The sequence below is a fragment of the Oncorhynchus nerka genome, linkage group LG9a, assembly GCF_034236695.1.
Source record: "Oncorhynchus nerka isolate Pitt River linkage group LG9a, Oner_Uvic_2.0, whole genome shotgun sequence".
NCBI classification, from domain to species: domain Eukaryota; kingdom Metazoa; phylum Chordata; class Actinopteri; order Salmoniformes; family Salmonidae; genus Oncorhynchus; species Oncorhynchus nerka.
In genome coordinates, this window is record NC_088404.1 from 39261569 (window position 1) to 39289266 (window position 27698).

General features: G+C 47.4%; 1 pseudogene; it reads right to left on the bottom strand.

The window, feature by feature from the left end:
• Window positions 1–27654, bottom strand: LOC115134880 (membrane-bound transcription factor site-1 protease-like; annotated as a pseudogene).
• Window positions 27655–27698: the final 44 nt, after the last annotated feature.

A 27698-nucleotide genomic window follows, 5' to 3' on the forward strand; every position in this document is an offset into this window, starting at 1 on the left:
ATAACACCTTTATTTAACTATTTAACCACTCTCAAATTCATAGAGCTATGGATGCAAGCACTGACCATCCATGATATCAAATGTATAATTTTAACCATGTCTTGAGGCTATACAGTATACATTTAGGTTGTTTAAAAACATTGACGTAACACGTGAGGCATTTATAAGTGGGTATATATATTCACAAGGACTTAATTAACATGGTCATCACTAAGGACTTAACATGATCCACACACCCTTGAAGAGTGCACGACCGTGTCTCTTCCCCCTCAGGAGGCGTAAAATATTTGGGATGGGCCCTCAAATCCTCAGTTCTACAGCTGCATCATTGAGAGCATCTTGACCGGCTGCATCACCGCTTGGTGTGGCAACTGCACTGCTCATGACTGCAAAGCGATACAGTGGGTGGTACGGAGAGTGGATGGCCTAGTACATCACTAGGGCCGAGGTCCCTGCCAACCAGAGGTGTATGTTACGATTGAAGCTAGATCTACTCAAGCTTTTATCAATTTTGCAAGCTTCAGTTAACTTCACGTTCAAGCTTCATCAATACTACGCAGGTGGATATTGATAATGCAGCTGCCGCTAACGCAAGCAAGGTTAAACTGCAGCATTTGTAATAGCCTTTTTCACACCATAGTCTGCTGAATTTGCAAGAGAATTTTTCATTTGGGCAATAATGAAAATGTGGCACTGCCTTGCCCCTGTGTTGGTGTGTCAGCATTGTCTCAATGAAGAGTTTGTCGTTCAACATGCACGCACAGTTACAAGCTTGCTAGAGTTAGCGGCAGTCGTACGAGCAATACCCACCGTCATAGAACAGCTGAAGCCTGAGCTGGAATGTGAAGATACCTGATGCTGACTAGCTTTAGAAAACCCGGAGTATATCTAGCTTCAATCATAGAATACCCTTCAGGTCTGTGGTGGTGAAGCCTGTAGGTATGAATTTGCTGACTGTCATATTCGGAGATGTCAGCAGGGGAAATCGTTGGCTACTTTTCCTGGCTGCTGGGAACTTTCCAAGGGAAAAGAGGGCATGTGATTTCACGCCACAAGATTTTTTAAAAATCCATTCAACCACAGATCACAGGGTCAGTTCCCATGTTCTCCAGGTAATTAGCATCCATTGTGGGCTGTCATCCGAGAGGGACCAGTGACATTTTCACAGGCTATTCTCCCCCATTAAAAGTGGATCAAGCTGGGGATTTAGCAGGACCGCCTGGCCCCCATCACCTTTAATGGAATTAGTCTACTTCACAACCAAGGACGCGACTGAATGGGCGACAAGGCAACTGATCCTCAGACAGCTCTGATGGAATTTGAGACAGAATAGTGGGATGGGGAGTTTTATCATCTCTGGTAGGGGATTACACTACCAAGGTTATTCTGATATGTGAACCACTTATAAAAATGCAGTTCTGTAGAAAATCCCAACAGGTGCATTCACTCTTTTCATATATAACAATGACACTGTGTGGGACAGAGTTTCAAACACCAAAGTACATGAATGCAAGAGATGTCCTTAGAAAACTGTTTGACCATGACTTACTTTGAGGTAAAATATTTGATCAAGAATGTAGCCACTTAGGATGACAGCTATTTTACCAAGAGGTATTGTAAACCACTCACTCATGCTGACAGATCATGACAAGGCCATTCATCTTGTTTTAGCTGAAGATTACATTTCAGATGCTGTTAAAACTGATCTTCAGTTGCCACAAATATGTTGATAGCACACTTATACCACTTTCAGGCCTCAAGTGGTTTATTGTGAAGATGGGTCCATGTCCATAGCCATCTCTTGTGTAGATCCATCGAGGCACCCAGCTACATGGCTCAATGCCAAATGAATGGGAAAGATAAACAATATAATTTCATCAATTCAGATGCTGCCTATCATTCACATGCCATTTGGGATGGGGCAGTATGTAGATGAGAGACATGAATCATCTTCGACATTAGAACACTTTTGAAATCTTAAACTTCAGATAAATTTAGATTAAGGTCTTGCATGTCGTAGCTTTCCTCAACATACTTTAACACAGATTTCCCAACTGTTCATTTTCTGAATGCCAAACATTACAAAAATAAACAAGGAAACCAAGGCTTACACTTCATAAGAAAAGTTTGCTAATGCTACTCCATTAACAGTTAAATCATGATGGGTATTAGAATGCCTCACTAGAGCTCATTATACAAAATATAAAAACAAACAAGACAACCAATTAAGCAACCCATAATCGCCTGAACATGAAGTACTAAATAAGGATATCAGTACATCAATTGTCCAATTAATCTGACTTTAAAAGAACACAGGGAAGATGAGGCCAATCGGGGGACGATGCAGATTCAATAAATACAAAAAGTGGACAGACATTTCAAACAAACTCCATTTGGTCAGTGGAAAGAAAAGCGCCTTTTGAAGAGTGGAGGCAAGATCCTGTGGAAAACATTGACTGGGTTTGTAGGCTGCATATTTCAAAGTCAAACAACCTGCCTATGAATCTTCTCCAACAGCCCCAACTCAAAGGCAGAAGCACACACGGTCTCAACATCTCAGCATAGTCTTCAGAGTTCAGGGCCTTGTCTACTTTGGCTTAATAGTCTGTGGTGGTTGGGAAGGCAGCCTCACACTGTGGGGTTCTTGCCTGTTGGTGCCAGTTGTTGTTGCTGCTGCTGAAAGTAAGTTGGACGTTTGACTCTGGGTTTCCGTCGTTTGGGCTTGCTTTTGGATTTGGTGAGCTGCACTACAAAGAAGGACAGCACAACCATGGCTCCCAGGAAGGCAAACATGGGGATGGTCTGGCCCACTTCCTGGTTGTAGCGTCCTGGCATTATACCTGGGGAGGGACATGGGTCACTTAGTAACTCTGGAGGCAGGAAGCAGCACATTAGCATTGTCAAAATGGACAACGACTAGACAAAAAAACATATCTCTTAGATATTCAAACAGTTTGTGTGCATTTTACAAACAAACTCAGAACACAGTACCTCTGAAACATGTGCTGTTGAGCAGGTGATAATGCTACTCGGTATGTATTCTCACCTCCAGGGATGTCCCAGGCTCCACTCTCCCCAGGAGACAGAGGCCGGACCTGAGGTCTGTAGTTTCTGATGTTGGGCAGCACCACTTTTTCCATGTCAATAGATAGCAGCTTCTGGTGCTTCCATAGGTTACTGTGTAAGAAAGGCATGGATGCACATTACGACACTGTTACTTATCAATATGGAGGAGATTAACAGTTGAGTGTATTCAAAATAATCTCCCCACGTGTTTGATAGAAAATGAAAGGAAATGCAGGAGATGGAAATGAACAATGGAATAACACTTCAGGGGTAGGGGGCATTGTTACATGGTTTAGAGAATCGGCACACACCTGGGTGCCGTTTCGTTAAGTGGCTGTGGCTTGGACCATGACAGGGGAGGGCAGGCAGGGAGTGGGCGTGGCTTTGGGTCTCCCAGGTGAGCCTCCAATACCGATATAGATGATTACCCTGGAGGAGGATAGCTACTGTGTAAAGCTGAAACAAGTGCTGAGCTGGATATGTTTGAAGGCTTTGTCTTACCCTCCAGTCTCTCTGGCAGGGGGCGGTCAGAGCCAGTGGGAGGAGCCACCCTGCTCTTGGAGTTGGTGAGACTGGGAGGTGTCATGCTGTAGGAGGTGTACTGCAGGAGAACATCCAGTAGCCAGAAACAATCTATTGGGGGGGACACAACGGTCAAAACCACACCAACTGATCATTTCAGATTAGTTTAAATCATTACATTTTCAATAACTGACAGTTTCTCAGATATGGTTTTAGATATCTGAAAATGCAGGTGGGGTCTCTACCTTTCTGTCTGTGACTGTCATCTATACAGTTTGAGTCTCCGTAAAGGGCAATCCGACCTCCCCCTTCAGACAGTGTTTGGTACATTCCCAGTATGGGAACACCCTCCACAATCGCAGTCTCCTGCTTCAAGACCTCCAGCCCTTAGGAAGAAAAAGAAAGAGGGGGGGTGAATATGTGAGAAAGACAAGAGAAAGGAGAGAAGCAAGAATATACAGCACATCTCCATGGTAACAGCTGTCAGGTGGAAGTGGGTGTTTGTAATCACAATCCCATCTCCTGGAAACTTTGCAATACTGCTGCCTGATGCATAGTACACTGAGGAGACAGACGAGTTTAAACATTACACTAAATAATATAAGATGTATTAATCCATCTCACCTTGATTCATTTTCTAGATTTACACACAAATGAGTGACACAGCGAGTGAATGAGGGTGTGTGTTCTTAATGTCGTGGTCTGCCATGGTGAAGTCTCCCTCATAGTGCCCATCACTGAAGGCCATCCCCCATACAGAGATCAGATCATTCAGAGCTGGCACGTTGGCTCCCCCTGTGTCTGGCATCCACCATTGCCTGAGGAGAACATATTAAACCAATGAGAGGGGATACAAATGAAAGGCCAATTTTAAAACAGATGGGTTAGCTGACGTCACGAAAACGATGTCCACGCATTGATGGGGCAGTGTGTTGCTATGATTCTGAATGGTCAGATAGCTAGCAACAATGACAAGAAGCTGCCATATGGGAGGAATCTTCAATGGCTCATTTCAGCTCGTCTCGTTATTGATACCATGTCTTGTTTTGACTGATGTCATGTCTATGCTAATATGCTGGGCATCGGCACACATTTCAGCAAATAAACACCCGTTTCAAATAAACACTGCGTCTAAATTAATTGTTTATGAGGTTACCATAGACAGCTCTGAAGCGAGAAATCTGGGGTATATGATAAGGCAGCCTAGTCTTTGCAAGTCAAATCTGCAATGGATTTCTTATTATGTTTATACTGGTCCTACTAAATCACAATAAAGTGTGGTAGTCTAACATTTTTATTAAGCAAAAACTGTGTGCATTAAGGAAATGGACGCCTGGTTTAGTTCCTCGGCAGTGGGTGACTCCTGAGATTGACTGCTTTCTCGCGCCTGATTTTACACCCCATCAGCACTGGCATTCGAACCGGCAACCCTCTGGTTGATGTCCCACTCCTCTAACCTCGAAGCTACCGCCATCCCCTATTGACACAGGCTATGTGGAGGCTTGACGCCCTGTCTGTCCTTTGATGTTTTAATTAGGACTTTAGGACGAGAGATTCAGAGAAGATACAAAGTGGGGTTATAATACCTACCTGGTGTTTTCATCGTAGAACTTGACTTTCCTCTTGACAGAAATGTTGTACCAGTCACTGAAGACGAGAGACAGTCCCTTGATGAGAGACAATCAATGTCTCGCCGCAGCTTGGTTATGTCCTCTGGAAAGTACTCCTCTTCACTGTCCACCATCATCAATGTCCCTAAACACACACAGGAAATGTCAGGCTGAGACCAGATACAGAAAAACAAGCTCTGCTATGCATGGGAGGCACTGGAACTTTTGCTGTAAGCAATGACAGCATGATAAGCCATTCATTAATGTGCTGCTCCCCCATATCCCGCTCTAAAATATGTTAGATGACAATCAACTGACAAAGACAGGCATCATATTGACTAGCATCAAAGCAGGTGATGGGTGCACCCAGAACCTCCACAAAATAACCCATGCTCCTCAGGTGCTAGTACATGTCCCTGAAGTTGGTGTGAATGTGATCTCCATTCCTACAAAGTATTCAGACAAAGCCAATATCAAGACACCAATCACAAAAAAAGCAATGATTGTAAAGGGGAAAAAGGTCTGGCTTGCTCTTATATGGCACCCTCTATAGGCACGTTTTAAGAGTTGCACTGCAATGACCCCAAACAGCCTAATCTTCTCTCTTAAAACTAAACAGTGATACAGAGCTAAATAGTTGCCCAAAGAACTCACCAGTACAGTGGGTCATTCTTCATGCGCAGGTTATCTCGTGGGAAGTAGCCAGGCGGATAGCGCAGGTTGTGGTACTGGTCCCACAGAACCCTCTTACTACGAGGAGGAGTTGGCACTATCTTCACCTTGACTGGCAATTTAACCATAGAGGTCATCTCCCCATCCACCTCAGACTGAGGAATTAGATAACATTGAGGGTCAGGACTTTGAACCATTGACCCAGGATACAGCAAGCTACTTTGCTAGTAGGTAGCTTGCTAACTCTAACAGTAGTATCTAAATATTGTGCTCTCTGGTTATAAATCTACATTAGAGGATGGCAGTGTGAGATTACAGAAATAACAACATGTTTAAAAAGTGAATGGTGAGATATGGTAACTACGCGAAACATATCCTGGTTATTACTCACATTATTCCCAACAGGCGAAGACACAGTCACCATCACATGAACCTGGGCAATCCCCTCCCATGATGCAGATTTCTTGGCAACAGAGATGGAGTCTGCCAGGTCTTCAGCACAGGGTCAGAGGACTGGCGAATAGGAGACTGCCACATCAATGTGGTCACCATTCTGTGGTAGGTAAGGCTGCCAGATGGGCTGGAGAGCACAAGAAAGGAAAATGTCAACAAACGGGAGGATGACACAACAAAAAAACACAGCATGTCAGATCAATTTATATTATTTATGTTTGACATGAGACCTAAAGCCTTCAATACAAAAGTACCTTGTCCAAAATCCTCCCCGTCACACCCATGCCATTGAGGATGGTGACGTTGACGATGGTGGGCATGCCACCGTAGTAGATGGGCTGGGAGCAGTAAGGCCACATGTAGGGACACTGAGACTAAAGACAAACAGGATCAGGTCAGAGTTTTGAAAGAGGACTGCTGGACATTGCTAGAACCTTTCAAGAATTTAAAAGAGTGAACATATAACAAAGTGAATACTATGTAAAACAAAGTGTATGATGAGCGTGCGGAGTGTGTGCAGTACCTGGCCTGGGGTTTGTAGCGGTTGAGGATCTGGTAGGCTCTGAAAAGGTCCAGTTTTCCGTGGCCCTGTTCAAACATGTTGACTCCAGAGAGCCTCCGTGCTGAGGCGATCAGAGCCTGCTTCATACTGGCTGGGTTCACCAGCTCTCTGTTCAACACCGTGCTGTAGGAGGGACACAGCTGGGTTAACAACTATTACATTAACTTTGCATTATGTTTCAATGATCAATAAAGATGAGGGGAAAAAAGCAGAGCTTCCATTGGACTCAACAGCTTGCTATGAAAAAGAGAGGGATGAGGTTTTAGAAACAGATAGATGGAGATTTAGGTACAATAAACCCATTTGAGACGTGAGAATTAAACTCAGTCTGGATCTTAAGAGACAAACATAAGTGGAGATAAAAGTGAAAGTGTGCCAGCTCCTTCCCTGGATGGAAAGTAGATTCATTCTGTTAAATGTCTGTGTCCTTGTTGTTTTGAAGTGAAGGATATCTATCGATTTCATTTATCCCAAAAGGTCCACATGAAAAAACAGCATCAGACCACTTACACACAAACAGTCTTTCTGTTAAATTGTAACTGCATCTTGAACCTGAAAACAATTGTTTCAATTCATCCGATAACTCTTAGTCTGTCACTAACACTGCAAATGAGGTGTTCGTGGTCTATTAAAGAAATGCTGCTGGGTAAGCGGTCTCCTTCAGAAACTGCAGGACAAGGAGACTAACTTATCAATCAAATGCTTTAATGCTACTAGGCCTATACACCAGACTGTAGCATAATGTTTACAGACAAGATGTATGACAACCCATTGAGATGTGTTGTAATGGTAATTATTGAACCAAATAAATTGAGTGAACTGCTGGCAGACTATAGAAGAATGTTCACCATTAGCCATATTTCAGCATTTCAGTAGAAACTAATGTCACGGCCCCTCCTCTGCATTGCAGGGGCGGTTCCTCCTGCAGGCAGAGGAGGGTCGTTAGTAATTGGAGCCACCTGGGCTCAGGGTATTTAAACTGCTTCACTAACCACTCGTCTCTCTCTCTCTGCTTCTCCAGGTATGATCCTGTTTTGTTTGTTCCTTCGTCATTTTTTTTTGTAGTTTTCACTCAGTCATTCACACACACAGATTCACGCAACCCTGCACTTTACATACACCCTACATTATGACACTTTCACACCTCATTCCTTTTTCTTTGTTTAAAGTTCATTGTTTTTGGTTTAAAATAAAGAACCTTTTTGATTGGCCTATATCTGTTGTTCGTGTCCCCTCATTTTTGCCACAGGCTATGAGCTGGCCTGGGACACTAATAATGCCTCTGGTAGGTAATGCAGCAGCCACTTCTTGTTAGAGTATGTTCTGAAGTTATTCTGCTCACAGATAAAAAGCAGCAACGTCTCTCTCATAAAGCAAAGTTTGACCATGAATAATATATTGTGTATGTGTTGTGGAGAAAGTGGGGGAGTGTGAAGAGCATGCGGGAGGGAGGGAGGGGCCAGGTGTAGACAGCCAGGCAAGGAAAAATAATTTTTCTCACACATGAACATAAATTCACCTGTTAAGGTAGAGATTGTGACGACCATCCCACCCTGTCTGCCGTATTCTCTTTGTTCTTGTTTCCTTACTAGGATGCCGGTGGGCGGAATTGGGAGGGTCGTCAGCTACATGGGAAACACCTGGGCCCGGTGTGTCCCAGGATAAATATACCACTTCCCCAGTCATGGAGAAGACTCCATACAGACACCTTTACAGATTTAGTTGTGTATCTTGGTGGCCTTTTGGTTGTTTGCTTTGGCACCTTTATGCATGCAAAACACTCGATTACACACACCATTGTATATTGTACTTTACTTTATTTAATAAATATATATTTTGTTACTCCTTATCTCCACGTTGTCTCCCTTTTGTTACAGGCTTTGAGCCGGTTCGTGACAGAACTCACCTCACCAGTAGGGTCACAGCGCCTGCCACCACAGGTGATGCTATGCTGGTTCCTGAGAAAGAGCGGCAGCCCTCCTTCATCCCTGAGCCCCTCACCCCAGAGCCATAGGTCACAATGTCAGGCTTCACTCTGCCATACCCCCAGGCAGCTCCTAAAACAGCAGGCAGAGAGAATCATGTTGAATAAAGAGTATATAGGGGAAAGAGAACATGGGAGAAAAAGACACTTGCAGCGAAGCCGCTCAACATTTACATTCAGTCATCTAACAGACACCCATTCAGAGCGACCCACAGAAGCAACGCCCTGCTTAAGGGCACGTCAACAAATCTCCCACAAGGTCAAAAACCTTCCTCAAGCTCCCAACCGCCAGCCCCCCAAGATCCCCCCCACAACCATTGAGACCCCCTGAAAAAAAAAAAAATCCATTCTCCATATGTGTACACGCGTACAAACACTTGCGCGGAATCAGCCTCAGGCAAACAAACTTTTTTTTCCACTTATCTTTGACCGTCATTCTAACTCCACTCCCACTTGTCTCCAAATCCACAGCTTCCCTCAGCCCATCCCACCGATCTCTGCTGGCCACCCTCTTCAGATTTTCATACATCTTTCAACTATGCTGTGATATTTGAATCTATCGAATAGTATCCACAAATACGAGTTGAAGAAAAATACTTTTACTTAGACTGCAGACCCGGGTTAGATCCCAGGCTGTGTCACAGCTAGCCGTGACCAGGAGACCCATGAGGCGGTGCACAATTGGCCCAGTGTCGTCCGGGTTAGGGGAGGGTTTGGCCGACCGGGGTGTCCTTGTTGCATCACGCTCTAGCGACTCCTTTTAGCGGGCCAGGCGCATGTACGGTGTTTCCTCCGACACATTGGTGTGGCTGGCTTAAGTGAGCAGTGTGTCAAGAAGCAGTGCAGCTTGGTAGGGTTGTGTTTCGGAGGACGCCTGGCTTTCGACCTTCACCTCTCCCGAGTCTGTACGGGAGCTGCAGCAATGGGACAAGACTAACTACCAATTGGATATCACGAAATTGGGGAGAAAAAAGGGAGTAAAATGAAATAGAGTATTGGTATTTGACTGACCAGGTCTCTCCAGATCTCCCAAAGCTATTTCTAGGGTCAATTACCAATACAGACCAGAAACAGTCTACCTGAGTGCAAGACCATAAATCTATTGATTCTGTATCTTCACAACAAAATCTGCAGAGCTGTGATGATATGCCCCAAATGTTCAACATTTTGTTGGTAGCAAGAATTCTGTACAATCATTTTAGCTGAAAAGCACAAAGTCTTGAATCTTACGTTGTTTCATACATTCTGTATCATGGAATAGCTACATCAAAAATGTTTTTTTGCAATCTGTATGGCACAGCTGTCAATATCCTGGTCCTCAAATGAAACTGGTATACTTTCCTATTTTTATTCTTCTGCTAGTTTTGATCCTTTATATTGGACAGACCAGATCCCTACCAGGTAATGCTGTCATCAATTGGTTGTAATCTTGAGCAGACCATCCCTTACAATTCTAATAACTCCATGAAAGAGTTATTTACTCCAATTTTCAATATCATTTTTTTTAAAGAAAGCTTTAAAACATATTTTCCATAAATACTGCTCTTTGATCAACCAGCACATTTGAGTTCAACCAAACATTTGTTGTAATATTTGTTCTATCTTTTCAGGGGGGTCATATTGAAACCAGCTCTGCAATGCTCGTTTGAAAAAGTTTTCATTTTCAATTAATCGAAAATGAGACATGGCAATCTGCACAAAGGTATAAAGGCAAATTTTAAACAATGGATGAGCTTTTTTTAGTAATCTACTTGAGACCCATTTAGGCTTCATTTGAAACTTTTAGATTAAGGTTTAGTGCTTTTTATATTTAATAATCTCAACCCACCCAGTTCATATTCATTAAATAGATGGGCATGCTTTATCTTGTCTTGTTTAGAGTCCCAGACAAAGCAAAATATTTTTTGCTCATATTATTTGAAAAACGAATGATCAGGAGTAGGCAGCACTGTAAGTAAACTGAGATATGACCATGTTTGCATTCCTCATTTATATGTCCCACAGAAGAAGAAAAAAGGTTATGGAGTGCCATACGCTGCCATATGGTCTGAACACATCCAATTCCTCTATCTCAGTGTCAGAGACGGGGGCTGCAGATCACAGGGTTAGATGTCTAGTGTGGAACTGATAACAAGTAGGCTGGGAAACAGAGTTCAGTTTCCTATTACTGTGAAAGGTAAGAGTACACTGAGATAGACATTTGCGAGGTTATTCAGGGTTATTCTGGGATTGAGACGTACCCATGTAGTCATCCCCCGTGAGGAGAACCTGGCAACATTGTCCTCAAAATCTATCCCACCGACCCCAATCACATCCATCTGATCTGCTGGATTGTTCAGGGTGCTAGGATACATATAGAATTGTAATTATTATTTTACATACATTTTCATCTTGGCTTTCCTTTAAACAAATCTGTATCTTGTAATAATCAATGCTACGCCCTTTTGACCACCACACCTCCTCTCGGTGTCAGAACACACCCATATAGTGAGTGGTCCAGCATTCCCAATGGCAGAGACCATGATCACTCTGTTAGCAGTCAGCTCCCAAACCTGGCACACACAAACACACATTTTCAGCAAAAGAAACTAAATGCTTTTGGGATTCTTTATTATTCACCTTATCAACAACGCTGAGGTTTAAGACATCAATCTTCTTCAGAATGGCATAGTTAAAGGCATCCAGGAACCAAGAGGTGTAGGAAACCTGATTGTTGGGTGAACACTCTGAAGCTCAGAGTCAGGGGCAAAGCCCTGGCACTCTCGCATGCTGGCAATGACCCCTGCCACAAAAGTACCATGTCCCAGCCCTGGAGAGAGAAGGATGAGGTCAAACTTAGTGTCAATGGCCACAGCACAGAAATAGATCACATTACTAAAGCACAAGGAGAGGACAGGGTTCACTTAGTACCCATGATCCTACCATCATCAAGTGTCTTTTCATTGGTCCAGTTGGATCTCTCCTTCACATTTTTAAAATGTGGATGTTTTTCGATGAGTCCTGTGTCAAAAACAGCCACCTTCACTCCCGAACCTACACGGAGAATACAGACAGCTAGAATCAACCAGCAAATAAATGTACACAAACTACAACATGTACACAAGACACGTTAATGTAAACAACTACAAACACACCCATTCAACTGTTTACACACAACATGTTATTAACCAGACAGACACAGTGCCCCCTGCTGTCTGTCCTCACCGGTGTGTCCCATTTGCCAGAGGACATCAGCCTGCAGTATCTGGGCCACGTGCCGCGGGATGGTGCTCAGTAGCCTCCGGCTGGAGTGGCGGCCCGTGGCGTGCCAGAGGCCCGAGGCCAGAGACAGGCTAGTCCGGTGCAGCGGCCGGGACGACTGACACTTCTGGGTCCAGCGGGTGTCATTGTTGCAGGGTTCCCCGGGGTCCGGCGCTGACAGGCAGGGATGACAAGAGAGGAAAACGTCAAGAACAATCGTTGCTGAAAAAGCCAGAAGTGAAAAACAAACATTCAGTCATACATTGGTAGTGCGTGCACAATAGAGAGAAATTGATAGCTCCACAGAGTGATATGAAATCTCTCTATTCTGCATACAGTGAAGGAACCTCTTTTGTTCTCATTTAAAATAATCTGCATGTTAACGAGCTACTGAATTTAGTTTATCATGAAGAATACATGAGCTCATTGAACTTGATTGGGTTCCAAATGAAACAGCACTCCGTGACCAGACCATTACAATATTCAGAGACAAGATATAGGAGATGGTGGTGGGTGACTAACATTTAACATTTACATTTACATTTAAGTCATTTAGCAGACGCTCTTATCCAGAGCGACTTACAAATTGGTGCATTCACCTTATGACATCCAGTGGAGCAGCCACTTTACAATAGTGCATCTAAATCTTTTAAGGGGGGTGAGAAGGATTACTTTATCCTAGGTATTCCTTAAAGAGGTGGGGTTTCAGGTGTCTCCGGAAGGTGGTGATTGACTCCGCTGTCCTGGCGTCGTGAGGGAGTTTGTTCCACCATTGGGGGGCCAGCGCAGCGAACAGTTTTGACTGGGCTGAGCGGGAACTGTACTTCCTCAGTGGTAGGGAGGCGAGCAGGCCAGAGGTGGATGAACGCAGTGCCCTTGTTTGGGTGTAGGGCCTGATCAGAGCCTGGAGGTACTGAGGTGCCGTTCCCCTCACAGCTCCATAGGCAAGCACCATGGTCTTGTAGCGGATGCGAGCTTCAACTGGAAGCCAGTGGAGAGAGCGGAGGAGCGGGGTGACGTGAGAGAACTTGGGAAGGTTGAACACCAGACGGGCTGCGGCGTTCTGGATGAGTTGTAGGGGTTTAATGGCACAGGCAGGGAGCCCAGCCAACAGCGAGTTGCAGTAATCCAGACGGGAGATGACAAGTGCCTGGATTAGGACCTGCGCCGCTTCCTGTGTGAGGCAGGGTCGTACTCTGCGGATGTTGTAGAGCATGAACCTACAGGAACGGGCCACCGCCTTGATGTTAGTTGAGAACGACAGGGTGTTGTCCAGGATCACGCCAAGGTTCTTAGCGCTCTGGGAGGAGGACACAGTGGAGTTGTCAACCGTGATGGCGAGATCATGGAACGGGCAGTCCTTCCCGGGAGGAAGAGCAGCTCCGTCTTGCCGAGGTTCAGCTTGAGGTGGTGATCCGTCATCCACACTGATATGTCTGCCAGACATGCAGAGATGCGATTCGCCACCTGGTCATCAGAAGGGGGAAAGGAGAAGATTAATTGCGTGTCGTCTGCATAGCAATGATAGGAGAGACCATGTGAGGTTATGACAGAGCCAAGTGACTTGGTATATAGCGAGAATAGGAGAGGGCCTAGAACAGAGCCCTGGGGGACACCAGTGGTGAGGAGACGGATTCTCGCCACGCCACCTGGTAGGAGCGACCTGTCAGGTAGGACGCAATCCAAGCGTGGGCCGCGCCGGAGATGCCCAACTCGGAGAGGGTGGAGAGGAGGATCTGATGGTTCACAGTATCGAAGGCAGCCGATAGGTCTAGAAGGATGAGAGCAGAGGAGAGAGAGTTAGCTTTAGCAGTGCGGAGCGCCTCCGTGATACAGAGAAGAGCAGTCTCAGGTTGAATGACTAGTCTTGAAACCTGACTGATTTGGATCAAGAAGGTCATTCTGAGAGAGATAGCGGGAGAGCTGGCCAAGGACGGCACGTTCAAGGGTTTTGGAGAGAAAAGAAAGAAGGGATACTGGTCTGTAGTTGTTGACATCGGAGGGATCGAGTGTAGGTTTTTTCAGAAGGGGTGCAACTCTCGCTCTCTTGAAGACGGAAGGGACGTAGCCAGCGGTCAGGGATGAGTTGATGAGCGAGGTGAGGTAAGGGAGAAGGTCTCCGGAAATGGTCTGGAGAAGAGAGGATGGGATAGGGTCAAGCGGGCAGGTTGTTGGGCGGCCGGCCGTCACAAGACGCGAGATTTCATCTGGAGAGAGAGGGAGAAAGAGGTCAGAGCACAGGGTAGGGCAGTGTGAGCAGAACCAGCGGTGTCGTTTGACTTAGCAAACGAGGATCGGATGTCGTCGACCTTCTTTTCAAAATGGTTGACGAAGTCATCTGCAGAGAGGGAGGAGGGGGAGGGGGATTCAGGAGGGAGGAGAAGGTGGCAAAGAGCTTCCTAGGGTTAGAGGCAGATGCTTGGAATTTAGAGTGGTAGAAAGTGGCTTTAGCAGCAGCGACAGAAGAGGAAAATGTAGAGAGGAGGGAGTGAAAGGATGCCAGGTCCGCAGGGAGGCGAGTTTTCCTCCATTTCCGCTCGGCTGCCCGGAGCCCTGTTCTGTGAGCTCGCAATGAGTCGTCGAGCCACGGAGCGGGAGGGGAGGACCGAGCCGGCCTGGAGGATAGGGGACATAGAGAGTCAAAGGATGCAGAAAGGGAGGAGAGGGTTGAGGAGGCAGAATCAGGAGATAGGTTGGAGAAGGTTTGAGCAGAGGGAAGAGATGATAGGATGGAAGAGGAGAGAGTAGCGGGGGAGAGAGAGCGAAGGTTGGGACGGCGTGATACCATCCGAGTAGGGGCAGTGTGGGAAGTGTTGGATGAGAGCGAGAGGGAAAAGAATACAAGGTAGTGGTCGGAGACTTGGAGGGGAGTTGCAATGAGGTTAGTGGAAGAACAGCATCTAGTAAAGATGAGGTCGAGCGTATTGCCTGCCTTGTGAGTAGGGGGGGAAGGTGAGAGGGAGAGGTCAAAAGAGGAGAGGAGTGGAAAGAAGGAGGCAGAGAGGAATGAGTCAAAGGTAGACGTGGGGAGGTTATAGTCGCCCAGAACTGTGAGAGGTGAGCCGTCCTCAGGAAAGGAGCTTATCAAGGCATCAAGCTCATTGATGAACTCTCCGAGGGAACCTGGAGGGCGATAAATGATAAGGATGTTAAGCTTGAAAGGGCTGGTAACTGTGACAGCATGGAATTCAAAGGAGGCGATAGACAGATGGGTAAGGGGAGAAAGAGAGAATGACCACTTGGGAGAGATGAGGATCCCGGTGCCACCACCCCGCTGACCAGAAGCTCTCGACTAACAAGGACCACTGATCTAATCATGTGAAATGGCCCAATTGCAGTAACAGTCTTCAGTGACACTGACAGAGCTGCTGATGTCTCCACTATGAAGTGTAATTATATTACACTATTCTCCTACAGTCACTCCTACAGATTATGATACCGCCACTGTCTACTCATAATTATTACCACCTCTAAATGGATCCAGGTCAACCTGTGGAGATAACTTTAGTCTGGTTAATGTCAATAGAATAAAACATCACTGAAAACTATGAAATGGTTCATCAACTCGCATCACGCAAGGAGAGCACTGTGATTTTAAGTGCACTCCCCTTCCATCAAGTTCATTTTAAAATGTTCCCTTTCAATTACATCATGTTTAAATTGGTGGCAGTTAGTGGTACTGGTGTTGGTTTGTAGTGCAGCATGGTCATTGTGGTGGTGAGTGATTCCTGCACTACAGATGCAGACTAGGTGGTGGGAGAAGGACGACTATTTAGGGCTCTGGGGTGGAGGGGGCTCCAATGTGCCCAGACACAGCACTCTCATTCCGACCCAGGTCCTGAGAGGAGTTTCTACCAACCCCCGGGGACAAACAGTGCTCTGGAGCTGCCCCACTTCTGGTTAGGAGGTAGGTGCTGCATGATATATGATCCCTGCTAAACGTCCAAACACATTGACAGAACAGACCACTGAAACAAAAGCACACTGACCAAACTAAAGCTACTGTGTAGCAGAAATAAAATAAGCACCAATTTACCTCTGACTGAAAGGAGTCTGTGTGTATGGGAGCAGTTTGGTGAGTGGACATGTGATATCGAACAGTTTCATGACACGGTTTCAAGTAAGGGACAAGAACATGGTGAGTTTACCAGGGGGATAGAAAAACATGACCGGAGGGCAGCTATACGGCTTGACACACACGTGGGATATGGGGACAGTCCATATGACAAAGCGTAAAGTATGTGGATCAGTTAAAACAAGAAAAGCCGGGCTCCTGCCCAGTCATGTGATATCCATAGATTAGGGCTTTATTTATTTCAATTGACTGATTTCCTTATATGAACTGTAACTCAGTAAAATCTTTGAAATTGTTGCATGTTGCATTTTTTTTCAGTATACTTAAATTCTATGTAGCCTAGTTTTGGAAGGTTAAACTATTGTACAATGTAATTTCAGTAGTTACAAGCACCATAAAATCGGAATGGGGTGGTTAAAGGGACATCTAAGCATGGGTAATGCTTTTTTGACGTATTGGTCTTCCACTCTTGCAAGGAAACCAGAAATCTGGGGTATGCCCCAAGAGAAAAAAATCCCTCATCATTGAGATAGGTCAGGAGCCGTAAAACCCCACCCTCTAAATCACAGACCCTGGACAGGTGGGGTTTAATTTCCCTTCGGTGTCCTGAGGTATAGACCCTTCAGCCACGACCCCTCCAAAGACAGAGACATTATACCACTAAGGCAGCCTTTTCCTGGAATATATGGACAGCTCTCTCCCTCCCATTGTGCACATCAGATGGGCCTTTCTGAGACCCAAACAACTAGTTCAGGCTCCGGCTGGGAACAGCCTGCTGGGTTAAAAATAGGGCTGTAAAGGCTTGGACACACTGGTAGCATTAGCCGTCCCGAGAGTACTTAGCACATCTGAACTGAGTGCCAAACGTAATTAGTCAGACGTCCACCAGCGAGTGGTTCCTAAAATACACTGTGCCGAACAAACGGCAGATCAACAGTCGGTGTGGTGTGTGTGGTCCATTAAATCAGATTAGACTAGAGCCACTTGTGTTAACATGAGAAAACAACATCAAACCTCTGGGCACGTCATCCCCCTATTAGAACAATTGTCCGCAAAAATAAAGATGAATCATTACCTGTGGGTCAAAACTCTATTTTGCAAATGAAATGGGACAAGAGTCATGTTTTCAAGTTGTTAGAAGTTACATCCCAAAACATATACAACACAAATGTCTCCTAGCCTCCCACGCATAGGCTACTTTCTGTTCCTAACACGAAAACTGAAACTAAATAATATAAAAACGAAATAGAAATGTTTTTCTAAAACGTTTTGTAGCGACCCGCACAGACAGCTGTGTGTTATGTGCTAGGCTAGGAGGTGGTTGTGTTGTACTGACCAGTACCCGGTGTTCGCGGGGTCCGACATGTCAATCAACCTGCTATCTGCCAATCACGGGAATGCCTGGAATGTTCTGATGCCGGGCATCCTGGTGGTTGGCGGAGTGGCGTGGAGGGGGGGTTGGGCATTGGAAGTTAAGACCAGGTTCAGCCTTTGTTCTCTCTCTCTTACATCTGGGCTTCACAAGAGAAGGTCACGGTTGGATTGTGGGTTATCTATTTGGCGTGTGCTACGGCCCAAACAGTAGCCTGTGTAAAGTTGGTTCAATAAACCGTCAATTCGCAAGCTCAGGCCTCTGTCTGGACAATTGTTCATTTATGATCTAGTCAGGTCATTACATTGGTGTCAGAAGTAAAAACGTTGATACAAGTTAGCCAGCTAGCTAGCTGACTTATGTGGCTAGCTACCGTAGGTGAGAACGGGGATTGAAAATGCGTCGAGGGAATCCGAAAGTGAAGGTGGAGGTAGGGGACGATTATGGCCAAGGAGGTGCGTGTGAATGGACGTCGGGGGTTCTGTCTGAGGAGATCGCCAGGGCGTCGGAGCGCAGAGGCCGCTTGAGGGAGGACGTTAGAGTGATGGTGGCTGAAGCGGGCATGAGTGCTTCGTCGAGTGTATTTCGCGCGGATTCTGGTGGGCGGACCGAAGTGGCGACGTCGGCGTGACGAGGAATCTGGGGCTCAGGATGTAAACAAACATGGCGGCGTCCAGTTCCCGGCTGCGTCCGTATCTGTTAAGACCCCAAAGTATTCCGGTAAGGCGGATTGGGAAGCTTTTCATGCTCAGTTTGAACTGTTAGCTCATTTTAGGGGGTGGTCGGATGAAGAAAGGGCACTGCAGTTGGCTTTATGCCTCACGGATGAAGCTCTGTCCTGTTTGATATTGATTAGCCCCGAGGACAGGCATGATTATGGTGCTCTAGTGGGAGCACTGAGGAGGCGCTATGGACAGTGTGTACAGCCCGGGCTACTGCGCTCCGAACTGAGGAATAGACGCAGGCAGCCTGGAGAGCCTCTATGGGTGCTAGCTAATGACATTGAGAGCCTCTCTCGGCGGGCATATGCTCACATGCCCCCTCCGTGCAGAGCGAGCTAGCACGGGACCAGTTCATACAGGCGCTCTCCCCTACGGAGCTGCGCATACAGACCCAGCTGGCTCATCCTGAGTCATTGCAGACAGCCTTGGAGATGGCTTTGGAGAGGGAGCTGGTGTGGGCTGGGGCTTCAGCTGGGGCTTTGGTGGGGGTGCAGGGAGACACACCCTCTGTGCGAGCTGGGGGCAGAGCAGCCCGGAGCCGGAAAAGCCTGCTTGGGTGGCCGAAATGACAGAACTCATTCGGGCTGTGTCGCTACAGGCGGCACGAAACACAAGCCCTGGTCCCAGGGTCTGCTGGGGTTGTGGCCAGCCAGGCCATCTGCGCCGAGATTGCCCCATGTCCCCCAGAGCTCAGGGAAACGGCTCGGGGTCCGCATAGACCGGGTAGTGCGGACCCCTGGCTTTCTATCCCAACCACCATCATCTTCAGGAGGAGCCCACCGGCACAGACGGGGAAGCAAGGCTCCACTTCCCCCAGAAGCAGACGAGGGCAAGCGGAGGGAGCCTGTTGTTGTGGTGGGCCGGACCTGTGTTGGGGACTTTTGTCATGTCCCTGTCACTGTGGAGGGGTGCCCTGCTCCGCCCTGGTGGACACTGGGTCCACAGTAACCCTGGTGAGGCCAGATATTGTGCCAGGTTGGACTCAGTGTGAGCCTACAACTGTGCAGCTCCGCACAGTCACAGGTGAGCTGGCACCCATGAAAGGGAAGGGAATAATGACTCTGACAGTAGGGGGCAGGACTGTGCGTCATCCTGTGTGGGTGGCGGCTGTGCAGGACCCTTGTATCCTGGGGTTGGACTTTCTTAGGAGCACAGGCTGCCAGTTAGACCTAAATAGGGGCACACTGAGCTTCCAGGGAGGGACGGAAGTCACCATGGCCCCCCTAATGTCACATTCACTCAACCCAACAAACCCTTTACTCCAACAGTTAAAGCAGCAGAGACTCATGGCTGCGCCCCCCCCCACAGCTGTGTGTGACTTTTCCCCAGTCCCCTGTCACCTACGGCGGTGTGTTACATTCCCCCAGCTACCTCCATGACACAGCCCTCTGTGAGCCCGGGCCGCACCCCCCAGCCCAGCTACCCCAGATGGGAGAGGAGAGGACACTGTCTGCAGTGAGGGAGATATGGGGGAGGAACTGTGTTGGTCTTGACCCTGAGCAGCAGGAACGGTTGTGGCAGTTGCTGTTTGAATTCAGAGACAGCTTTGCGTTGAGTGAGGAAGAGGTGGGTCAGACTCTTCTGGTGCAGCATGAGATCGACACAGGTGATGCTCGACCCATCAAGACGCGTCCCCGCCGTATTCCGCTGGCACGCCAGGAGGCGGCAGACAAGGCTGTGTTGGAGATGCAGCGGGCAGACTTCATTGAGCCCTCAGACAGCCCCTGGGCGGCGCCAGTCGTCATGGTTCCGAAGAAGGGGGGCAAGCTGAGGTTCTGTGCGGACTACAGGCGGCTGAATGAGGTAACCAGGAAGGACTCATACCCCATACCACGTATCGATGAGTCGCTGGACCTGGTTAGGGGGTCCTCCTGGTTCTCCTCACTAGACCTCCGCAGTGGCTACTGGCAGGTGCCCCTCTCCCCAGAGGCCAGAGCCAAAACTGTGTTCTCCACTAACAGAGGACACTGGCTGTTCAAGGTCCTGTGCTTTGGCCTGTGCAACGCTCCAGCTACTTTTGAGCGTTTGATGGACAGGGTGCTGGATGGCATCCCCCGACAGCAGTGTCTGGTATACCTCGATGACATCCTGGCCCATGGCAGCTCCTTCCAGTCAGCCCTGGGGGCGCTACGGCGTGTGCTGGAGAGGGTGGCTGCCGCAGGTCTGAAGCTCCACCCCGAGAAGTGCCACTTCATGAGGAGAGAGGTGTCCTTCTTGGGCCACCGAGTGGGGAAGGAGGGGATCAGCACCATGGAGGACAAGGTAGGGGCTGTCAGAGACTGGCCCACCCCCACCGACCAGCGTCAGCTGAAGAGCTTCCTGGGCCTGGCCTCGTACTACAGGAGGTTTGTACGGGGCTTCTCAAGCGTTGCTGCTCCACTGAACCGCCTGCTGCCGAAGGACAAGGCTTTCACTTGGACAGTGGAGTGTGAGGAGGCGTTCAACACCCTCAAACGTGCACTGATCGAGGCCCCGTGCTCGCCCCCCCTGACCTCACCTTGCCCTTTATCCTGGACACAGACGCGAGCAATGTGGGCATGGGTGGGGTGCTGGCCCAGGTGGGGCCAGAGGGGGAGAGAGTGGTGGCGTACTTCAGCAAAACATTTGACAAACATGAGCGCCGCTACTGTGTCACCCGGCGGGAGCTCTTGGCTGTTGTGGCTTCCGTCAAACACTTCAAGTACTACCTGGGTGGTCTGCCCTTTACTGTAAGGACTGACCACTCTGCTCTCCAGTGGCTCATGTCTTTCAGAGAGCCAGAGGGGCAGGTGGCACGCTGGTTGGAGGAGCTTCAGCCGTATGACTTCACGGTGGTGCACAGGGCAGGGGCACGCCACTCCAACGCCATGTCCCGTCGGCCCTGTACTGCAGACGGCTGCCGCCACTGTGAACGGAGAGAGGGACGGGAGAGAGAGCTGCGGGCAGAGGAGGGTGTCTGTGCCACAGTGTGTCGGGCGAGCGGGCCTGTCTGCTGTGAGCTGCAGACTGTCGACGTGGCTGAATGGCGGCAGCAGCAGGGACGGGACACAGACCTACAGCCAGTGCTACAGTGGGTAGAGGCGCAGGTGAGGCCACCATGGGAAGAGGTGACAGCGCTCTCACTCGCGACCAAAGGGTTGTGGTCGAAGTTTGAGAGACTGCGGCTGGCTGATGGCGTGCTACAGCGGGCATGGAAGGAGTCAGCTACGGGAGAGGAGAGGTGGCAGGTGGTGGTCCCAAAAGCATTGCGGGAGGCTGTGCTCCAGAGTACTCATGGGGGGGTGGGGACTGGACACTTTGGGGTCACAAAAACACTGCGCCGTCTCCGTCAGGGCTTCTACTGGGGGCAGCACAAGAGGGATGTGGAGGACTTTTGTCGCCGCTGTGACAACTGCACAGCGAGAAAGGGCCCCCCAGGCCGCTCTCATGCTCAGCTCCAACAGTTCCCAGTGGGGGCTCCCATGGAGAGGGTGGGAGTGGATGTAGTTGGGCCGTTCCCCACCACAGACAGTGGAAACCGCTGGGTGCTCACGGCCATGGACTATTTCACAAAATGGCCCGAGGCCTATGCTCTGCCTGACCAGGAGGCAGAGACCATCGTCGACGCCCTGACAGCGGGGATGTTCAGCAGGTTTGGAGCTGCAGAGTCCATCCACAGCGACCAAGGCAGAAACTTTGAGTCCCGTGTGTTCGCCACCATGTGTGAGAGGCTGGGTATGCACAAGACCCGCACTACTCCTCTCCATCCTCAAAGTGATGGCCTTGTGGAGCGCTTCAACAAAACGCTTGGACAGCAGCTGGCCATCGTCTCTTCCAAACACCAGCGTGACTGGGACAAGCACCTGCCTATGGTCCTCATGGCATGCCGCTCCGCTGTCCAAGACTCCACCTCCTGCACGCCTGCCCTCCTCATGCTGGGGAGAGAGATCCGCACCCCTGCGGAGATGGCGTTGGTCGGCCCCTGGATAGCCCTCATGTTCCTCCGGGGCCGGAGTATGCCCGGAGACTCCAGGACCGCCTGGAGACAGCCCACACCTTCGCCAGAGAGCAGCTGGTGAATGCAGGTGTGAGGCAGAAAAGGAACTATGACGTGCACACCCGGGAAGGCACTTTGTGGCTGGGGAGCTGGTCTGGGTCTACAGCCCCCTAAGGAAAAAGGCAGATGCCCCAAGTTGGACAGTCACTGGGTGGGACCCTGCAGTGTCCTGGAGAGGGTAGGGGAGGTTGTGTACCGGGTGCAGCTTCCTCCCAGGGGGAGAAAGGTGGCACTGCACCGGGACAGGTTAGCCCCATACAGAGGGGCCTCTTCTCCCCAAACCCCAGGAACCCCCACAATTCCCCTCTCTGGCAATGACATTCTCCAGGCACCCACCCTCAGGTGCCGCAGACAAGGCTCCAGACAGCCCACTCCCCCTGTCTCCCCCCCTGTGTCACCGCGTGGTTCCCCAGAACCACGGACTGTATTACCCGTTCCCGCTTCCTTGTCCCCCATATCCCTGCCTTCATCCCCTGGTTCCCAGAGGGGCACTCTGCGACCATCACGGCCACGCAGGCAAAGGAGACCTCCGGGTCGCTTCAGAGACTTTGGGACTTTGTGGTGGGGGGGCTGTGTAGCGACCCGCACAGACAGCTGTGTGTTATGTGCTAGGCTAGGAGGTGGTTGTGTTGTACTGACCAGTACCCGGTGTTCGCGGGGTCCGACATGTCAATCAACCTGCTATCTGCCAATCACGGGAATGCCTGGAATGTTCTGATGCCGGGCATCCTGGTGGTTGGCGGAGTGGCGTGGAGGGGGGGTTGGGCATTGGAAGTTAAGACCAGGTTCAGCCTTTGTTCTCTCTCTCTTACATCTGGGCTTCACAAGAGAAGGTCACGGTTGGATTGTGGGTTATCTATTTGGCGTGTGCTTACGGCCCAAACAGTAGCCTGTGTAAAGTTGGTTCAATAAACCGTCAATTCGCAAGCTCAGGCCTCTGTCTGGACAATTGTTCATTTATGATCTAGTCAGGTCATTACAGTTTAATAAATACAAGTAAAATGGATCTGAAAACTAAACTGAAATTAATAGAAATAAAAACAAATATATAAACAAAAATATAAATGGATTGGCTGCGGTTCCGTATTTTCTGGAAACTCAATTTGCCAGGCTAAAGATAAAGATTTCTGCACATGTGCAGGATATTTTTGCCGTAGCTGCTGTTCACGTAGCTGTTGCTCAGTACTCAGCTGCTGCTTTGCACTCCTTGATCGGTGATGAATGCCGTTGTCTGGTGTAGCCTACAAATGTCATGTTATACACAAAAGGATGTAAAGAATTGCTATTATGCAGGAGACCAACCTACTGCTAAATACATGGCTATTGCATTGTTATAACTGAGACAACACATAGCAACGTATTTTCACAGTAAAGCCTGTGGGGTCCCCTACAGGATAGCTCCCACATTACACACATAATCTCCCTTTTAACCGAACACTGTGTGCCCGAAGAAGATTCTACGATGACGGACAGACAACTGAGCCAATGGCGGAAGACTACAGACTACAACCAGCTGAACCAATCCGGAGATCCGATCTTCCTAGAGTCAACCTACTTTCTGTGACGTATATAAGGGCTGTGCTGACTGTTTACTCGCTCTCTGCTTGCTGTTCCAACACGAACTAACGGAAGAGCCGTATTTACGTGTACCAGATATTCTCACTCTGAAATAAACTGTCGCTTGTCGTACAATTTTAACACCTGGTCTGAATCGATCCTTAACCGGCTCACCCTTCTAATATCCTTTTATCAACAAGGACATGGTCGACATGTTCGAACTATTGCATTCCATGCCTCAGTAAGCTATTAAGCAGAAGCGTGATTTCATGTTCTTTTATCAGCTGAGGAGTTGAGGTGTTAGCATGCTTCCCAGCCGAAAAAGTTTGGTAGAGTTCGTGCATATATTATGACGATATTTTGTTGTGTTTTTGAACTTCATTGTTTTTTCTGGTTGTTTGGGCACACATTATACCTAAAAACCTACTGTTTTTCTGCAAACTCACAGGTCCTGTGATTAGTGGTGGGGAGTCTACTCCAAAATAATAGATTCCTCTATTCCTTGCACGTCGACTCCCATTTCTGGATGTCAAGATAGCGGAATCGACTCTTAAGATTAAATATTTTTACAGCGGCGGAAACTATTCTCCGTAGACTACTTAAAGAAAACAAACTCTTGCATCTTTCACAGCAAAGAAAGAGCGAGGTACACAAAACAAACTGAGCAAACTAGAATGCTATTTGGCCCTAAACAGAGAGTACACGTGGCAGAATACCTGACAACTTTGACTGAAGAAATATTTAACTTTCACACATTAACAAATCCAATACAGCAAATGAAAAATAAACATCTTGTTCATCTACCCATCATGTCCGATTTTTAAAATGTTTTACAGCGAAAACACAACATATATTTGTTAGACCACCACCAAATAAAAAAAAACAGCCATTTTTCCCAGCCAAAGATAGTCACAAAAGCAGGATTAGAGATAAAATGAATCACTAACCTTTCGAAAATCTTCATCAGATGACACTCATATAAACTGGTCAAACTAAGTAGAGAATCAATCTTCAGAATGTTATTTTCATATATATCCAATAACGTTCCAACCGGAGCATATGTTTTCATCTGCAGCCAAATGGAACGATGGTGACACCCACAGACAAATGCACCACAGGAAAATGGCATTCTGTCGGGATAGTGACTATTTCCCCTCCCATTCGGGTAAAGTTCACATCAGAAGCTCCATTCCACGTTCTACTGAATAAGGACATCTAGTGGAAGGCGTAGGAAGTGCTACCAGATCCATATCTTATTTGGAAGTGGATAGGCGATGACTTGAAATTAGACATGTATTCAGAATTTCACTTCCTGTTTGGAAGATTGCCTGCCCTAATGAGTTCTGTTATACTCACAGACATAATTCAAACAGTTTTAGAAACTTCAGAGTGTTTTCTATCCAATAGTAATAATAATATGCATATATTAGCAATCTAGGGCAGAGTAGGATGCAGTTCACTATGGGCACGCAATTCATCCAAAGTGAAAATACTGCCCCCTATCCCCAACAAGTTTTAAGCCTAAATGTGCAATAAATAGTAAATAATAGCCTTTAGCTTATTAAATGAAACCCTGGCTGGCTGTTGTCGAGCGGATAAGAGGAAATCCGTCATTTAAATTAAGACATTAATAAGCGAGCTAGGTTGTTCAGCACATTTGAAATGTACAGCAACAGAATTCAGAACATGGGCAGTTCTTACAGTATTCTCCCTGTACACCAACTTAGAACCTAGGATAAAGTTGAAACACTGGACAAGGTGGATCAGATATAGTAGGAACAGTTTATTTTATAGTGTAGAGATATCTGGCATAGCGTGCACGGACCCTCGTTCGTCCAGTCCATAGGGAACCTTCAGACAAGAGCCCCGAATACATTGTGTGCAGTCATTTTATTCATGGGTATAACGTAGGTAGATTCTGGTAGATCTGGCCTCTGGTAGGTTACTGGTAGTTGATTGGCAGTTCCCTCCAGACTGGTGTCTGTGGCGTCCCATTGGCAGTTTGGAAGAGTTCTTTGTCTTTGGAGCCCATCCCCAGGGGTGGGGGTGCGTGTGTGTATGTGTGTGCGTTCCTGTCTTGGCAAGTCATTGTGTGTTCGCAATGTGTGGGTGTATGTCTTATCTGTGTGTCCTCGGCAGTTAGTGGGTGTGAGAGCTATCCTGTATGGGGCCTACCATGTTTTACTGTGAAAATACGTTGTTATGTGCTGTCTCAGTTATAGCAACGTAATAGCAGTAAGCTGGTCATTTGCATAGGAAATAGCACTTCCTTACAATTACCACCCTTACGCTCCTTATTGCCGGCTGGCTGCCCCACCACTACAGAAAGTACTGAGCTAGGCTGAAACACCTGTATTTTGGAGTTGCATTACTCAAGAAAGCAAAAAATAGACCATGTTTGTATGCAGCTTTATTAACACAATGAATTTATTTTATTCGGTCTTGTGTGTAGAATAACTCAGCATACTCATTGATAACCCCTACTTTACTGAATTTGCGCTAGTCATTAAAATACCAGAAATTGCGAAATACAGCATTGTGATAGACTAAATATTTTGGATTACCGATGCACGGTTCTGACTGTACCTGGTGGCCGATATGCCTGGCTGTGACCTTCCCATATCTCTCCCCCCTATCCCAGTCTTTCTTTGCTGTGAAAGACGCAAGAGTTTGTTCTTGAAGTAGGCTACGGAAAATAGTTCCCTCCGTTGCAAAAAAATACTGAATCTTAGGAGTAGACGGGTAAGGAGTCGAGGAATCGATTTGAGTCGACTCTCCATTACTAATTATACGTTACTTCACTCCAGCTGCAATATTTTTTCGTAAGGGGACAGGGTAGTGGGCTTGATTCCCGGGACCATCCATAAAATGTATGCACGTATGACTAAGTCGTTTTTAATAAAAGTGTCTGCTAAATGAGATGTGATTATATTTTCTACATAGCTTACCGCTACCACACCAGAGCTGCGTTTGCTAAAACGCACTGAAGTTCCCAACAATACGCTGTTTGTGGAGCGACGCTGTACAGCTCACTGTTGCCAGTCAACTAACTAATTAAGCATTTTCATCAAATACATTCCACTGACTGGCTAGCCCGCTATTAGATAGCTAGCCAACTAGTTATCTAGCCGACAGTGTCAACATGAGTTTCTCTCGTCGCGTGAAACGCAGCTAGCTTAGCTAACGTTATCATTTACCTGGTTGACAGATATACTCACTTTTAATTTGCCAGCCTGATTCATTTGATATAATATTGTATGCGACTGGTAGCTGGCTTGGTCTCAAACAAAAGCAATAACTTCACAGCCGCAGAACACTAACGTTCAGATAGCTAACCATCATCATTCAGCAGCAACAGAGACGCCTCTACGCCAGGCTACGACATGAGCTATCTAGCCCTGCCTGCTGGATGGGATGCAGATTGCACTTCTTCTTCTTTATGAGGTTTCAACGGCGGTTGGCATCCAATTTGTTGCATTACCAAACCCCCTTATACTTTACATTTACATTACATTTAAGTCATTTAGCAGACGCTCTTATCCAGAGCGACTTACAATAATTTATTAAATAAATACCCTACCATCTAATACTATACTCACTAATTTCAAAACTATATCAAATAAATGAACACCCCCCTACTCCACTAATTAAATGCATTTATTCCTACCTCATGCCATCACCCTAAAGGGATTGGACATCACCACTCAACACATCCTGTAACTCTCCTGCTGTCAAGTCCTGCACACCCAAATACATCTCTGCATCTGCCACCACAACCTCAATTTCCTGAGACTTCCGATCCATCCCTGCAGTACCATTAATAAACATTGCTATAAATGCTAAAATAC